At 42.8% G+C, this 16556-nt stretch overlaps 2 pseudogenes; both read left to right on the top strand.

The window, feature by feature from the left end:
- The first annotated feature begins 11537 nt into the window (after positions 1 to 11537).
- Positions 11538 to 11693, top strand: LOC149519632 (5.8S ribosomal RNA; annotated as a pseudogene).
- Positions 11694 to 11924: 231 nt separating this feature from the next.
- On the top strand, positions 11925 to 15305 carry LOC149519631 (25S ribosomal RNA; annotated as a pseudogene).
- Positions 15306 to 16556: the final 1251 nt, after the last annotated feature.

Here is a 16556-nt window from a genome sequence, read left to right as displayed (position 1 = left end):
ACACCTATTTGGCATATGCTGGCACTTGGTGTAGCATGTGTACTGCGAACCTCCTGCCTAAGGCACTTGTTTGCCCCTTAATCACCATCGACACCAAATGATGCTTAGTGCATATGTGATGGGCTCAGTTTTAAGCCAAACTTTGAGTGGCCTTTGACAAGGAATTAACTCCATTTACCTAAGTCAACATACAAAACTGAAGTGCTCAGCATAATTCTAGCTTATCAAAGATGATGTTACAGTACTAGGCCTTCTAGAAACCTATAAATCTGATCCTCTTAGGATTGTGTTTAGGTGTGTCACACATGGGTCTAATCGTGCTCTCATACCTCTATCATTAGTGCCTACACCTAGGTCTAACTATGTCCGATGCATTGCTCACCAGTGCCCGCACCTAGGCTTGGCTTAAATCTACTAAACCTCAACACTATGCCTAAGCCTTTGGAGTCTTAATCACTACCTATATCACTATTCTGGGCTAGTTTCCTAGGACCTAGGCCTCCAGTAGGCCTCAAGGCTTAGTCCCCCTAGCTATCAGACCCTGTCCTTCTAGAACAAGAATTGCTCCTCGACACAAAGAGAACCTTTGGGCTTGGACTAGTTTGTGAACAATGACACATGCACATACCTCAACCACCATCGGACATGTTGGCCCTTGGTCTCAGCATATACTTCGAGCACCATCGGTACATGTTTTGACCACTATGTAAATAGTTCCTTCAACACCATCGACACATGTTAGGTTGCATACCATGCACGGGAATCCTAGGCCCAGACTGTGCATAATGCATACCACAATCAGGTAATAGTAGGTTTAGGCACATCTTCATATGTTTACCATGCCAATGCCATTTTAATGGCTTATAAATTCATATAGTGCTCATCAATGCTCGCACCTGGGCCTAGTTCAATTTTGCTAAACATGAACATTGTTCCTAAGCCTTTGGAGTCTTGATCATTACCTATACCTTTGTTTTGGGCTATTTCTTCATGACCTAGGCCTCTAGTAGGCCTCAAGGCTTGGTCCCCCTAGCTGTCAAACCTTGTCTTGCTAGAACTTGAACTATTCTTTAACTCAAAGATAAACTCTTTGGCCTGGACTAGCATACAGACTATGACATATGCAAATGCCTTGACCACCATCAAGACATGTTTGCCTTTGGTCTTAGCACATACTTCAACCACCATCGACATATGCTGGGTTGCTCACCACTCTTTTGTCCCTCATAAGGCACTTGTTTGCCCCTCAAGCACATTGGCACCAAATGATACTCGGTGTATGTGTCACGGGCTCCAATCTTAAGCTAAATTTCATATGGCCTTAGACAAGGAATTAACTCCATCTACCTAAGTCAGCCTACAAAACTTAAGTGTTTAGCTTAATTTCAGCTCATCAATGAATGTGCTATAGTATTGGGCCTTCTAAAAGCCCATAAATCTAATCTTCCCAGGAATTTGTTTAGGCATGCCTACACCTGGATCTGACTATGTGGATGCTCCTTGATCATCAAAGCCCACACCTAGTTTTGACCTATGCTTACACTTAGGTCTAATTGTGTGCCTGTGCATCATTCACCCATACTTGCACTTGAGCCTAACTCAATTCTACCAAACCTTAACATTGTGCTTAAGCCTCTGGAGTCTTGATCACTACCCATACCACCATTCTACGCTAGTTCCCCATCACATAGGCTTTCAATAGGCCTCAAGGCCTATTTCTCTTGGTTATCATATCTTATCCTACTGAATTGGAACTGCTTCTTAACTTAGAAAAACTCTAGACTAGGACCAGCTTACAAACTGTGACAAATGCACATGCCTCAACCATCGTTGGGACATGTTGGCCTTTGGTCTTGGCACATGCTTTGACCACCATTGGCACATGTTGGCCCATTGTGCAAGTAGTTCCCTCAAACACCATCTACACATGCTAGGCTATGCACCATGCATGGGTATCCTAGGCTTGGGTCCTGCACCATGCATAGGTATCCTAGGCCCGAGCCATGTGCCATATGCACCATTATCAGGCAATGGGTGTGCTCTAGCACATCTTCAAATTTTTGCCATGCCAATGCCATTTTTATGGCTTGTAATTTCATATAAACTCTCACCAATGCCTACACCTAGGCCTGGCTTAATTTTGCCAAACATAAACACCATGCTTGAGCCTATAGAGTCTCGATCACTACTCATACCATTGCTCTGGGCTAGTTTCCTATGACTTGGGCCTCCAGTAGGCCTTAAGGCCTGGTCACCCTAGCTATTGTACCCTGTCTTGCTAGAATTGGAACTATTTCTTAACTCAGAGAGAACCTTCAAGCTTGAACTAGTTTGTGGACTATGGCACATACACATGCCTTAACCTTTATCAAGACATGTTAGACTATGGTCTTGGCACATGCTTTAACCACTATCAGCACATACTGGGTCGTGTACCACATATGGGTATCCTAGGCCTAGGCTACACATCATGTGCACCTCGATCTAGCAATTGGTGGGTTTAGGCACACTTTCATATTTTTGCTGTGCCAATGCCATTTTTATGGCTTGTAAATTCATATAAGCGCTCACCAATGCCTGCACCTTGGCCTGACTCAATTCTACCAGACATGAACGCTGTGCTTAACCCTTTAGAGTCTTGATCACTACCCATACCATTGTTCTGGGCTAGTTCCCCACCACTAGGGCCTCTATAGGCCTCAAGGCCTAGTCCCCCTAGTTGTTAGACCCTATCTCGCTAGAACTAGAATTGCTCCTTGACTTATAGAGAACCATAAGGCCTGGACCAGCTTATGAACAATGACACATGCACATTAACCATCATCGAGATATGTTGGCCCTTAGACTCAGCATATGCTTTGACCACTATTGGCATATGCTGACCCTTTGTGTAAGTAGTTCCCTTGAACACCATTCATACATGCATGGGTATCCTAGGCTTGGGTCATGTAACATGTGCACCATGACCAATTAGTAGATGGGTTCAAGCACATCTTTATATATCTGCCATGCCAATGCTATTTGAGGCTTGTAAATTCATATAAGCATTCACCAATGCCTATACCTTGGCCTGGCTTAATTATACCAAACATGAACACCTTGCCTGAGCCTTTAGAGTCTTGATTACTATCCATACTATTGTTTTAAGCTAGTTCTTTGAGACTTGGGCCTCCAATAGGTCTCAAGCCTTGATCTTTTTGGCCGTTGGACCCTATCCTGCTAGAACTGGGACTACTCTTCAACTCAGAGAGAACCTTTATGCCTAGTCCAACTTGTGTCATGGGTCAGGAGCTTAAGCATAGCTACCATCCAACCTTAGGTGGGAAACTACTGTCTAAATGCCTATGTAAACTTTTAACCAACTTTGTGTCATGCACTAATCGACTGTGCCATGCATTTGTGCTAGAGCTCAACTAACCTCCTAAGAGTTTAGGACAAGGCTAGGAAGGAAATGGTTAAGGTAAGAGTAGTTTATTTACTTGATGGGGTATGTGTACTTGCTCTTGGAACATAGTCCCTTTATATTCTCTAAAAAGGCTCTTAAGGTTGAAGTCCCTAATGTTTCACACTCTTGCTTCTTCTCTTGCATATTACTCATGTACAAATGAGGAGAAGGTTTTCCTATTTATACTTAAGTCCCCTTGATACATGTGGTTACAATGAATCTAAGTGTATGGTAATTAAAGGCCTTCTAGATAGTTCTAGGGTGCCTAAGCTCCAAAAAGGTCAGCTAAGACCTTTCTAGAGATATGTTTATTTTAGGTACCCTACCAAGCTTTTGGGTATAGAAAAATCCAGGCACTTAGGCTGAGTGCCTATGCCTAGTGGGTTCCAAAGTCTTCTTTATCTGGGTACCACTTTGCCTATAACTAAGGTCTTCTAGAGGCTTTTTTTATGGGCTTATGCTTGCCCCTTTTGGAACCTTCAATACTCGTGTACCTGGCCTACCTCTACACATCTTTAAACATTTTCATGCTCGTGCGCCTGGCTTTTCTCCATGTGGTTCTATGCCTTTTTGTGCCCACCTATTGGCACCACATCCTAGGGTTTTCTAGAACCTTTCAGCAAGTAGTACTCATGCCTGGCACCATGTAGTTCACCATGAGTGTATTCCTACACTTTAACCTTAGCCTTGGCCTGTACACTTGGCTATAGTATGTGCCTTTAGGACCTTGGTCTCAATCCTTCCTAGTGCTTTAGCTGCACCATATTAAGCAAGTCTTGTCATGTGACCCTCTTATTTAGGGCTCGTGCATGGTTTGTGACACTTATAGACTATGACACATGCACATGCCTTGACCACCATCAGTACATGTTCGCTCTTGGTCTTGGCACATGCTTCGACCACCATTGGTATATATTGGCCCTTTGTGTAGGTAGTTCCCTCAAACACTATTGACACATGTTAGGTCAGGCACCAAAAGCGGGTATTCTAGGCTCAAGCTGCACACCATGCACACCATGATTGAGCAATAGGTGGGTTCAAGCTCATTTTCATATTTTTGCCAAGCCAATGCTGTTTTTATGGCTTGTAAATTTATATAAGCACTCACCAACACTCACATTTGGGCCTGGCTTAATTTTACCAAACTTGAACACTTTGCATGAGCTCTAGAGCTCTAGAGTCTTGGTCACTGCCCGTACCACTATTCTGGACTAGTTCCCTATGACCTAGGCCTCTAGTACACCTCAAGGCCTGGTGCCCCTGGCTGTTAGACCATATCCCATTAGAATTGAAACTGCACCTTGACTTGGAGAGAACTCCTAGGCCTGGAGCAGATTATGGATGCATGGCACATGCATATGGCTTGACCACTAAATGCCTCAACCACTATTAGGACATCTTGGCCCTTGGTCTTGGCACATGTATTGACCCCCATCAGCATAAGCTAGCTTCGATGTAGGTTGTTGCCTTGAACAATTTTGCTAGATGCTGGCACTTTGTGCTGCATGTATACCATGACCCTCCCAAGGCACTTGTCTACCCCTTAAGCACTATTGGCACCAAATGACACTTAGTGCATGTGTCATAGGCTCCAATCTTAAGCCAAACTCTATGCAGCCTTAAATAAGGAATTAACTCCATGCACCTAAGTAAGCCCATGAAACTCAAGTGCTCAGTGCAATTCTAGCTTGTCAAAGATTGTGTTGTAGTACTGGGACTTCTAGAAGCCCTTAAATTTGATCCTCCCAGGATTCTATTGAGGGAAGCTCGCACCTCAATCATCAATGTCGATGCTTGGGTTTGACTATGTGTTTACGTATCACTCACCAGTGCTTGCACCTAGGCCTAGCTTAATTTTGCCAAACCTAAACACTGTGCCTGAGCCTCTAGAGTCTTGATCACTACCCATACCACTATTCTATGATAATTCCCTATGACTTGGGCCTCCAATAGGCCTCAAAGCCTAGTCCTTTTGGCTATTAGACCCTATCCCTCTAGAACTAGAACTACTCATTGACTTAAAAAGAGCCTTTAGGCTTGGACTAGCTTGCAGATCGTACACATGCTCATGCCTCAACCACTATCGGCACCAAATGACCCTCAATGCATGGGTCATAATTAGTAAGCTAGTCTAGGCCTAAGGGTTATTTCTGAGTTGAGTAATAGTTTAAGTTCTAGTGGTACAGCACTTGATAACCAAGGGGACCAGGCCCTGAGGCATATTACAGGTATAAGCCATAGGGAACTAGCCTAAAATAATGGGGCAAGAAGTGATTAAGACTTCAGAGGCTCAGGGCAGGTGTTCAAGTTTAGCAGGATTAAGCTAAACCCAAAGGTAAGTGTTGGTGAGCGATGCATGGGCACCTAGTTAAATATAGGCAAAAGCATTGATGATTAAGGTGCAAATGCACAGTTAGGCCTAGGTGGAACATGCCTAAATAGAGTCTTACAAGGATAAAATTTGATGGCTTCTAGAAGGCCTAATGCTCAGCATGATTTTAGCAAGTCAAAGAGTATAAAGCAGCACCAAATCCCCTAGAATCAAGGATAGTAACTTAGCTCATAGAATCAAGGGATTGTAATCTCTAGAGTTTAAGGGTGCATCTTAGGCACTAAGTGTAAGAGGGGCTAAGGTAGAAATAGAGAGTCCCTCATCCTCATTGTACACATACCAGAACCTTTGAGTAATAACATCCTTACTCTTTCCTTAAAACCTTTCTATTGTTCTTTTGTTAGACTTTTTTTAGGCACTTGTCATGCCTTTTCATTTTGCAACATATTAGGCAGCGAAGCCTCGTAATCTAGAGTGTTCGTGCACCATTTCTAGTGTTAGGCTAATCTAGGATGTGGAAGAGTCCATTCTCATGTCTTTGAGCCGTGCGAGCTTGGAGCTTGAGTCTCGGCCTGTGACACAAACACATGCATCGACCACTATTGGGACTTGTTGGCCATTTGTCTTAGCACATGCTTTGACCACCATCGATGCATGCTGGCCCTTGTGCAAGAAGTTCCCTTGAATACCATCGACACATGCTTGGTCGCACACTACACATAAGTATCCTAGGCCCGGGCCGTATACCATGATCACCACGATTGAGCAATAGGTGGGTTCAAGCACATCTTCATATTTTTGCCTTGCCAATGCCATTTTTATGGTTTGTAAATTCATATAATGGTCCCCTGAGCCTTGATGTGAAGTTTCATAGCAAGATAACTCGTTCTCTATTTTTCATGATGTTCATAATTTTTCATCATTCAAGATTTTTCAAAATTTTTTTAGGAGTTTTAGCCATAAATTTGTTATACGTGATCCATGTATTTTTGTTGGCATCCAAAAAAAGGTTCAGTTAGAATATCGAAGTGTAGAAGATTTTGTGGCCATTTGAAAAAACTATCCTTATTTCACACATTTGAATGGCTACTGGCTGCGAACCTATAAAAGCTCTTATGTTCTTTAAGCAGGTGTGAGTTGTCAAGGTTCCTTGGGGGATAAGGGGCCAATATAAGGGCCAAGGACCAGCACCTATCGCACATCATGTGCACATACCCCCCGGCCCTTCACCCTAATGACCGTAACTCCTAATGTTATCAATCAAGTTCTCTGGTAATGCTCCAACGATGGTACCTTAGGCAATAAAATACGGCACCAGCCCATGTCTTAGCCCAACATGTGCTCCATGGCCAAGAATCAAATTTTGGCCAAGGTTTCAACCATCAATAGCACATGCTGGCACATGGTATGGGCACATGCCTCTACCATCATCAACACAAGTTGGCCCTTGGTTTGGGCACTTACCTAAACCACTATCGGCATATGTTGGTCCTTGATGTAGGTACATGCCTTGATCAGCATCGACACAATCTGGATCTAGTGCAGGCTCATCCCTCGATCAACATCAGTAGAAGCCCTTGGTGTGGGTAGTTGTTTTAAACACCATTGGCACATGCTGGGCTTTGGTGTGGACATATGCCTCATCCACCATCGGCACCTATGGACCCTTGGTGCACGATATGCCTATTTGGAAAAAGTGTCTCCATTTCAAGCACTTTAATGTCTACTGCTAGCATATCTACAAAATTTCTCATACACTTTAGGAGGTGGTTATCGAGGTGCCCCTCTCCCCTCACTATTACTGTAAGTGTGCATGATGGGCTTATCATTATGTACATCCATAATAATGTCTTTAGAGTATAATCCAGGATATACATGCCTTTTGGCTATGTTGTCTAGTGACTGGTTACTTCAATGACCTATAGGTGCCCATGGCCTTAATTAGTTGGCGTGTATGTAAAAAAGGGTCTCGGTTATGCAGAGCTCAAACCTGTGCTTATGTCACGATCCATGTGCAAGTCCCAAGCCAAAAGGGTTAAGAGATGTAGCATGTTCAAGTTGTTGTAGGAAAAAGACTAGGAAGGATAGAGACCAAGGTCCTAAAGGCATATACAAGGACTGAGTGTGATTACCAAAGCCTAGGCTAAGGTGCGAGAATAAGCATCCTAGTGCCCAGAATGGTGCTGCTTATTGGAAAGATCTAAAATGCCCTAGAAAAGTGGCATAAGCAAATAGGGTCAAAAGGCTCTAGATTAGCCTAGAGATAGGCTGGGTGCATGAGCACCAAAAGTTCCAAAAGGGCCTAGCACGAGATCAGTAGAGGGTATTATAGTATGCAAATGAGAAAGGCTTTAGAAGGCCCTAGCTATGTGCAGAGCAGTGACTAGACAGGGAAGGTTTTGGAACCTGCAAGGCACGAACACTAAGTGAGAGTGACCAGACTCTTCTAAACCCAAGGTTCAATGTGGAGCTTGGAACAAGCTAGATTCTACGAAAGCCTTCACTGACCTAGGAAAGGTCTAGAAGGCCTATAAGGGCCACATACTTAGATAATAAAGGCCATATGTGTTGGGGAGTTTTAGGTATAAATACGAGCCCTCCCCTTCATTTGTAGTTAAAAAGAGAAGCAATAACAAAAAAGTAAAGGAACCAAGTTGACTTAGCCATATTAGAGACTTGGGGACAGACATAGCAGTCATTGTAAGGTTATTTAGCAATTGTACATAGCATCAAGTAAATAGAAATACAATTGCTTCAACTTTCTTTCCTAGCTTTCTCCTAAGCTCCTGGGGAGCCAATGGAATGCATGACACTAGTGTTTAGCACAAAGTAATAAAAAAGGCTAACTTAGGCACATGGATGATAGTTTTTAGCCTAAGGCTGAATGGGTGCTAGGCTTAAGCCCTTAACCCATGACAGTTGCTATCAAAGTAGGTTCCGATCAAAAGGGATCAAAACATTTATTATGATCGATGTTGATGTTGATATGAATTGCATGGACTACTTGCATGCTAGTGTACCACTTGTGTTCATAGCTTGCATGTGGGGTTACATGGTGTGGGCATTGCTAGTTGTTAGTGCCAATAGTAGGGCACAAGGATGTTTGAGTGTTTCTAAGGATGTATGGGTGATCCTTAGTTTGAGCTTCACATTTGTGGTTAAGTACATGGGTGATGTGCATAAGGGCTACCCACCCATATATAGGGTAAGAAAGGCTAGTTCAATAAAGAGTTTGTCATCCATGAAAGCTAGTTTAAGGACATGAAGGATCGCATACAAGTGCTAAACTCCACATGGAAAGAGTCTAAAAAAGGGTAAAAGCCATGGGTAGGAGCCAAGTGAAGTTGTAGGTATGAAATTTGTAGCAGGAGTATTGCCATTAATAAGTCAGTGGTCAAGGCTAAGTGCACTAAGTCTCTACACCACAAGCTGAGGCCAGAGGTAAGGGCTGAGCCTAATGGTGAGGGCTTGAGTGGGAGAGACAAGAGTAGCAATTTTTTAGGGAAAGAGAAGGCTAATGAAAAATCACACATCAAAAGGTAAGGACCAAGGGTTCAATCCAGGACAATGGTTTGGTGACCATGTCCTTTAACTGCTTCTTGTGCTTTGGACCTCATAAGGCCAAGGGACACCCACAGTGGAAGAAGCTTAGAGCTATTGTGAGGACTTAGGGAGAGTATAATGGTAAGAGTCGTGATGGTAGTTGAGCTGAGAATATGGGATCTTTCAGGCTCTTGATGAGGGTAAGTTGAGTGTGGCTGTGGAGAGCCACCACCCTGGATATGGTTGGTTTGTCGAAGAAAGGGTAATGGCCTAGACATGAGCATTGCATGCCCTACACTTATGTGCACTACACACCTTAAAGGGCCCATTAAGCATAGGAAAAGGGTAAAGACCTTATGGTGTAAAGGAGAGGGTAATGGCATGCCAGACATAGAGGCGTTTCATGCTTTAACAAGCCAGGATTCATAAAAGCCTATATGACATGAGCGTTACATACCCCAAAGAGCCCATTAAGCATGAGAAAAGGGTAATGGCATGTCATTAGCTAAGGCACTGCATGCTTTGACAAACACGATTTCATGGGAACCACATTGGATCACGATCGAAACAATGGGTAACTACAAAGGTGTACTAAAAACCATCATGTACTAAGAACAATCATGTGCCAAAGGCCATTGGGATGAGAGTGGGACATCGAACCAGCGTGCACATGCAGTGAAGGAATGACATCCCCTAGTAATGATGGCATTGCTAGAACAAGTAGGCAAGAATGTCATGGCTGAGGATGTAACTTGTTTGAGTTGGTACGGGTGAAGGACCAAGAAAGATTAAGACCAAGGTTTTAAAGGTACATACAAGGTTCAAGTGTGTAGACTAGGGCCTAGGCCAAGGTGTGAGAGAGCATGGTAAGGTGAGCAGCGTAGTGTTAAGAAAGGGGACTACTCATTGAAAGGATCTAAAATGACCCAAAAGAGTGGTGCATAAAAACAAGCATAGAAAGCTCTAGATTAACCTAAAGATAAGCTAGGTGTGTGAGCACAAAAGAGTCTAGAGAAGCCTAGAGGCTAGCCAAGTGCATGGGCACTAAAGGTTCTAGAAGGGGTTGGTATAGGAATAGTAATGGGTGCTGTAACACCCAAATAAGGAAGGCTTTGGAAGGCCCTAGCTACGAGAAAAGTAACGACCAGACAGGGAAAGTTTTGGAACCCACTAGGCATAGGCACTCAATAGGAGTGCCTAAACTCTTGTAGACCAAGGCTCAAAGGGGAGCATGGAACAAGCTGGATTCTACAAAGACCTTAACTAACCTGGAAAGTGTCTAGAGGCCATGGAAGGGTCTAAAAGGCTTGTAGGGGCCACACACTTGGATTAATAAGGGCCATATGTGCTAGGGAGGCTTAAGTTTAAATATGGGCCCTCCCTTTCATTTGTAGCTAACAATAAAAGCAACAAGAGAAAAGTAAGAGGAACCAAGTCACAGACATAGTCATATTAGAGACTTAGGGATAGACACAGGAGTCATTGTAAGGTCATTGAGCAATTATACCAAGCATCAAGTAAATAGAAATATAATTGCTTTAACTTTCCTTCCTAGCTTTCTTCCAAGCTCCTAAGGAGCCAATGGAATGCACGACATAAATGTTTGGCACAAAGTTAGAAAAGAGGCTAACTTAGGCACATGGATGGTAGTTTCTAGCTTAAGGCCACATGAGTGCTAGGCTTAAGCCCTCGGCTTATAACAATTGGTATTGGAGTAGGTTTTGACCAAGAGGGATCAAAACCTTCGTTATAACCGGTGTTGATATCGGTTTGAGTTGCACAGATAGCTTGTGTGCTAGTGTGCCACTTGTGCTGATAACTTGTATGTGGGTTTGCATAATATAGGCATTGCTAGTTGTTGGTACCAAGAGTAAAGCACAAGGATGCTTCAATGCTCCTAAGGATATGTGGGAGATCCTTAGTTTGAGCTTTGCATTTGTGGTTGAATGCATGAGTGATGTGCATGAGGGCCTCCCACCAATGTGTGAGGGGAGAAAGATTAGTTCAAAAGAGAGTTTGTCATCTATGAACCCAGCTTGTCGACACCAAGGATCGCATACGAGTGCTAGACTCTATGTGAGAGGAGTTCAAAAAAGGGTAAAAACTATGGATAAGAGCCAAGTAAAGCGGTAGGGTATAGGACTTGAAGTAGGAATATCTCAGTAACTCAAAGAAACGGTAAAAGCTATAACTCATTTTGTGTTGAAAAATCAAAACAACTCTCAACAAAAGATATCGTGGCTCTCACATCGATGAAGCATGTAGTGAAATGCGCTACTTGGTGTGAATTACAGAATCCTGTGAACCATCAAGTCTTTGAACACAAGTTGCATCCCAAGCCATTAGGCTAAGGGCACACCTGCCTAGATGTTATGCATCATCACCCCTTCTAACCCCCAACCTATTAGGCTCTAGGTGAGGGGGCAAAAGATGGCCTCCCATGATCTTATCAGTCTTGGTTGGCCCAAAAGTGAGTCCCTAGCAATGATAATGTCGTGATCATTAATGGTAAATCCCCTAATATGCCTTGCCACCGTTGATGTTGTTTATTGTCCATCAGAACCCCATTGGACCCCTTGCATCACTTGGTCGATGCTTGCATCACAACCCCAAGTCAGATAAGATTACCCACTAAGTTTAAGCATATCAATGAGTGGAGGAAAAGAAACTTACCAAGATTCCCTAGTAACAACTAGCAAACCAAGAAGAGCCTAGCTTGAGAATTGTGCACTCGTAGCATCTGAATTGTAGTCTAGAGAAGTGTCCTCAGTGGTAGACCCAGACTAAGTACCCTAGAAAGGGATGCCGAATAGGGTGAGAGCCCTGTTGTGCCTGGACCCTATCATACCATGAAATGCCATCTACAAGTCTAGTTGTTTGGGAATATAGCCCCGATTAGGCAACAAATTTTGTCCAAGGCTAAATACGAGCGATAACCTAATAGTGAAAAAATACTGCAAGGGAAAGATGAAAAGGACTTTGAAAAAAAAGTCAAAGAGTGCTTGAAATTTTCATGAGGGAAGTAAATAACGACTAGCGATGTATCCCAGTTAGATGTAGAGCAGCAAGAATCAATTCATCAATCGGCTCAAGGCATGGACTGACATAGATCATGGCAGTGGCCTAAGCCTAGGCTTTTGATATGCCCAAAGAGATATCGTTGCCACTATCATGGAATGCAGCATTCACTACTTAGACAAGCCTTGGAACCCATATACTCCCGACATCTGCTTATGGGTTCCCTATTTGGCCTGTGTTGAAACATGGACCAAGAATTCTAACATGTGTATGAGTCAGTGGGCTAGAAAACCCAGAAAGTGCAAGGAAGCTGATTAGCGAGATCCCTCACATTTGCACCACTGACTAACCTTGATATTTTGAGAAGGGTTTGAGTGTGATCATACTTGTCGGGACCAAAATATGGTGAATTATGCCTAAGTGGGGTGAAGTTAGAGGAACCTCTGGTGGAGGCCTGCAACGATACTGACATGTAAATCATTCATCTGACTTTGGTATAGGGGTGAAAGGCTAATTGAACCATCTAGTAACTGGTTCCCTCTAAAGTTTCTCTCAATATAGTTGGAGCCCTTAGCGAGTTCTATTGGGTAAAGCCAATGATTAGAGGCATTGGGGATGCAGTGCTATGACCTATTCTCAAACTATAAGTAGCTAGGATGACATGGCTACTTCATTGAACTACACCACAGAATCAAGAGTACTAAGTGGGACATTTTTGGTAACAAAATTGGTGATGTAAGATGAACTTAAAGCCAGATTATGGTGCCTAACTACGTACTAGCCTAGAATCCAAAAAAGGTGTTGGTCAATTAATACAGCAAGACGATGGTCATGGAAGTCAAAATCTTCTAGAAAGTGTGTAACAACTCACCTACCAAATCAAATAGCCCCAAAAATGGATGGCCTTCAACGCTCGACTATACATGACCGTTGGGGCAAGGGCCAAGCCCCAATGAGTAGGAAAGTAAGGTAATTGCTGTAAAACTTGAGGTGTGAGCCCATACGGAGCGACCATTGGTGCAGATCTTGGTGTCAGTAGTAAATATTCGAATGAGAACTTTGAAGGTCAAAAAAAGGAAAGGTTCCATGTAAATGGCACTTGCACATATGTTAGTTGATCCTAAGAGATGAGGGAAGCCCATCTGATAGCACCATCAGCACGAGCTTCAAAAGGTTATTGGGTTAAAATTCTTGAATTAGGACATGGTGGCTAATAGCAATGTTAAGGAGTCTAAAGACATCAGCAAAGGCCTTGGGAAGAGTTACCTTCTTTGTTTAACAACCTACCCACCCTAAAAATGGCTTAGTCAAAGATTGGGTCTAGCAGCTGAAATAGCATTGCTCATCATGCATTGTTTGGTGTGCCCCCAATAGCCATTGAATATCCAAAAGACCATGTGCCTTCCTTAGCCAATCATACTCATAACCACATCAAGTCTCTAAGATGAATAGCCTCTAGTCCATGGAAAAATATTGGCAAGGGAAATCAGCAAAATGGATTCATAACCTCAAGAAAAAGATTAGCTCTGAAGGTTGGGCACAAGGGTCGTAGTCTCAAACCTATTAGCTGCTAGTGCATTGCTCGAGCAACTCCCATAGTGAAAGTAGGTCATTGCATGCCTACTGAAGGACAAACTGGGAATAGCTTCCTTAAAGGCCCTCCCTAGGTGATAAATAGTTGACTTAAAACTAGTACGAATAAAGGGAATCTACCTATTTAATTAAAACAAAGCTTTACCATGGTCCTTACAAATGCTTATGCAATGTGATTTTTGCCCAATGCTTTGAATGTCAAAGTGAAGAAATTCAACCAACCACGAGTAAATTGTGAGGGTAACTATAACTCTCTTAAGGTAGCCAAATGCCTCATCATCTAATTAGTGACACGCATGAATGGATTAATAAGATTCCTACTATCCCTATCTATTATCCATTGAAACCACACCAAAGGAATGGGCTTAGTAAAATCAATGGAGAAAGAAGAGCCTATTGAGGTTCACTCTAGTCTGACTTCATGAAATGACTTGAGAGTTGTAGGATAATTGGGACCCCTTAAGTGAAATTAAAATACCATTACTTTTAACATTATTTTATTTTTTCTATGAATTAGAGGTAGGGCACAACCCTTTCTTTTGAACCCAAGGCCAGTCTTGATCAGTCAATCTAGGTGAATGACATTGTCAAATAGGGAGTTTGGGTAGGGCGGCACATCTATTAAAAGATAATGTAAGTGTTCTAAGTTAAGGTTAATAAGAACATAAATCCTATATGTAACCAAGAGGTAAAAGCTCATCTAATTGTGATTTCCAATATGAATATGACCATGAAAGTATGGCATATCAATCTTTAGACCTTCAAAATTTAAAGCTAAAGGTGTCAAAAAAGTTACCACAAGGATAATTGGCTTATGACAGCCAAGCGTTCATAGCGATATTGCTTTTTGATCTTTTGATATTGGCTATTCCTATCATTGTGAAGCAAAATTTACCAAGTGTTGGATTGTTCACCCAGTAATAGGGAACGTGAGCTAGGTTTAGATTATCTTAAGACAAGTTAGTTTTACCTTACTAATGGTAGCATCACAATAGTAATTCAACCTAGTATAAGAGGAACCATTGATTCACATAATAGGTCATTGTGCTTGGTTGAAAAGCTAGCTGCATAAAGCTATCGTGTGCTGGATTATGATTGAACACCTCTAAGTCAAAATCTAGGATAGAAGCAATGCAAGCACCAATTGCCCATATGTTGACCTATAGTAGGGGTCCATAGTCCCCAAGGGCATGTGCCATAGATGTAGCCCTTGCAACGGACAAGCTGTGCAAGCTTTTTTGGGGCTCAATTCCCACTGAAGGATAGGTAAAATCCTTTATAGATGACTTAAATACACAACAGGATATTGTAAGTGGTAGAGTGGCCTTGCTACCATGATCCACTGAGATTAAGCCCTATGTCACTTTTATTAGTCCTTCTTCCCCCCACCACACCCACCGTCATCTCACTTCATTTTTTTACATCGCACCCCTCTAGGATTAGGATGAATGGTGTTCTTTATTACAACTTATTTAGTAAGTGACGGTATCACTTCCTTGAGCATACAAGTGATGGGCCTTGGAATATGTTATTGCGATGGGCTCGCCTTTGGTGTGGGCACTTGCCTTGAACTCCATTAGCCCACACTAGCCTTTGGTGCAGGTTGTTGCCATGAACACCATTGATAGCATTTGGCCTTTGGTTGGTGCAAACAATTGCATCCAACACCATTAGCAAATGCTGGCTTGTTGTTACCTCAAATAGCATTAGTAGATACTGGCCCATTGGTGTGGGATGTTGCCTCAAACACCATTACTCGATATTAGCACTTGGTGTGGGCACTTTCCTTGATCACCATCAGTACAAGCTGGACCTTCGTATGGGTTGTTACCTCAAACACCTCTATGGTAGTTGCTAGCACTTGGTGCAGCATGTGTACCATGAGCCTCCCACCCAAGGCATTTGTTTGCCCCTTGATTGCCATCGACATAAAATGATGCTCGGTGTACTTGTAATGGGTTCTGATCTTAAGCCAAATGTTGTGCAGCCTTGGATAGGTAATTAACTCTGTCTACCTAAGTCAGCCTATAAACTCAAGTGCTTAGCATAATTCTAGCTTGTCAAAGATTGTACTATAGTACTAGGCCTTTTAGAAGCCCACAATCTAATCCTCCCATGACTATGTTTAGGCATGCCCACACCTAGGTCTAACCATGCACTTGTAACTTGGTCACCAGTGCCTGTACTTGGGTCTAATGGTGTGCTCACCCTTCAATCATTAGTGCTTGCACTTAGGTCTAACTATATGCCCATTCATCACTCACTAACACTTGTACTTGGGCCTAGCTCAATTTTGCTAAACCTGAACACCATGCCTGAGACTCTGGAGTCTTGATCATTATCCATATCACTATTTTAGGCTAGTTGCCTATGACTTAGGACTCCAGTAGGCCTTAAGGCCAGTCTCTTTAGCTATCAAACCCTATTCTACTAGAATTGGCACTACTTCTTGACTCAAAGAGAACCCATGGGCCTGGACCAACTTGCGAACTATGAGACATGCACATGCCTCGACCACCAACAAGACATGTTGGCCTATGGTGCTCAATTTTGCCAAATGTGAACACCATGCTTGAGCCTCTGAAGTCTTGATCACTACCCATACTACTATTCTAGGCTAGTTCC

The sequence above is a fragment of the Durio zibethinus genome, chromosome 3 (assembly GCF_047325235.1).
Source record: "Durio zibethinus cultivar Kanyao isolate XHJ-2024 chromosome 3, ASM4732523v1, whole genome shotgun sequence".
Lineage (NCBI taxonomy): Eukaryota > Viridiplantae > Streptophyta > Magnoliopsida > Malvales > Malvaceae > Durio > Durio zibethinus.
Note: the sequence above shows the minus strand (reverse complement) of the source record. Positions and strands in the feature narration are given on the sequence as shown.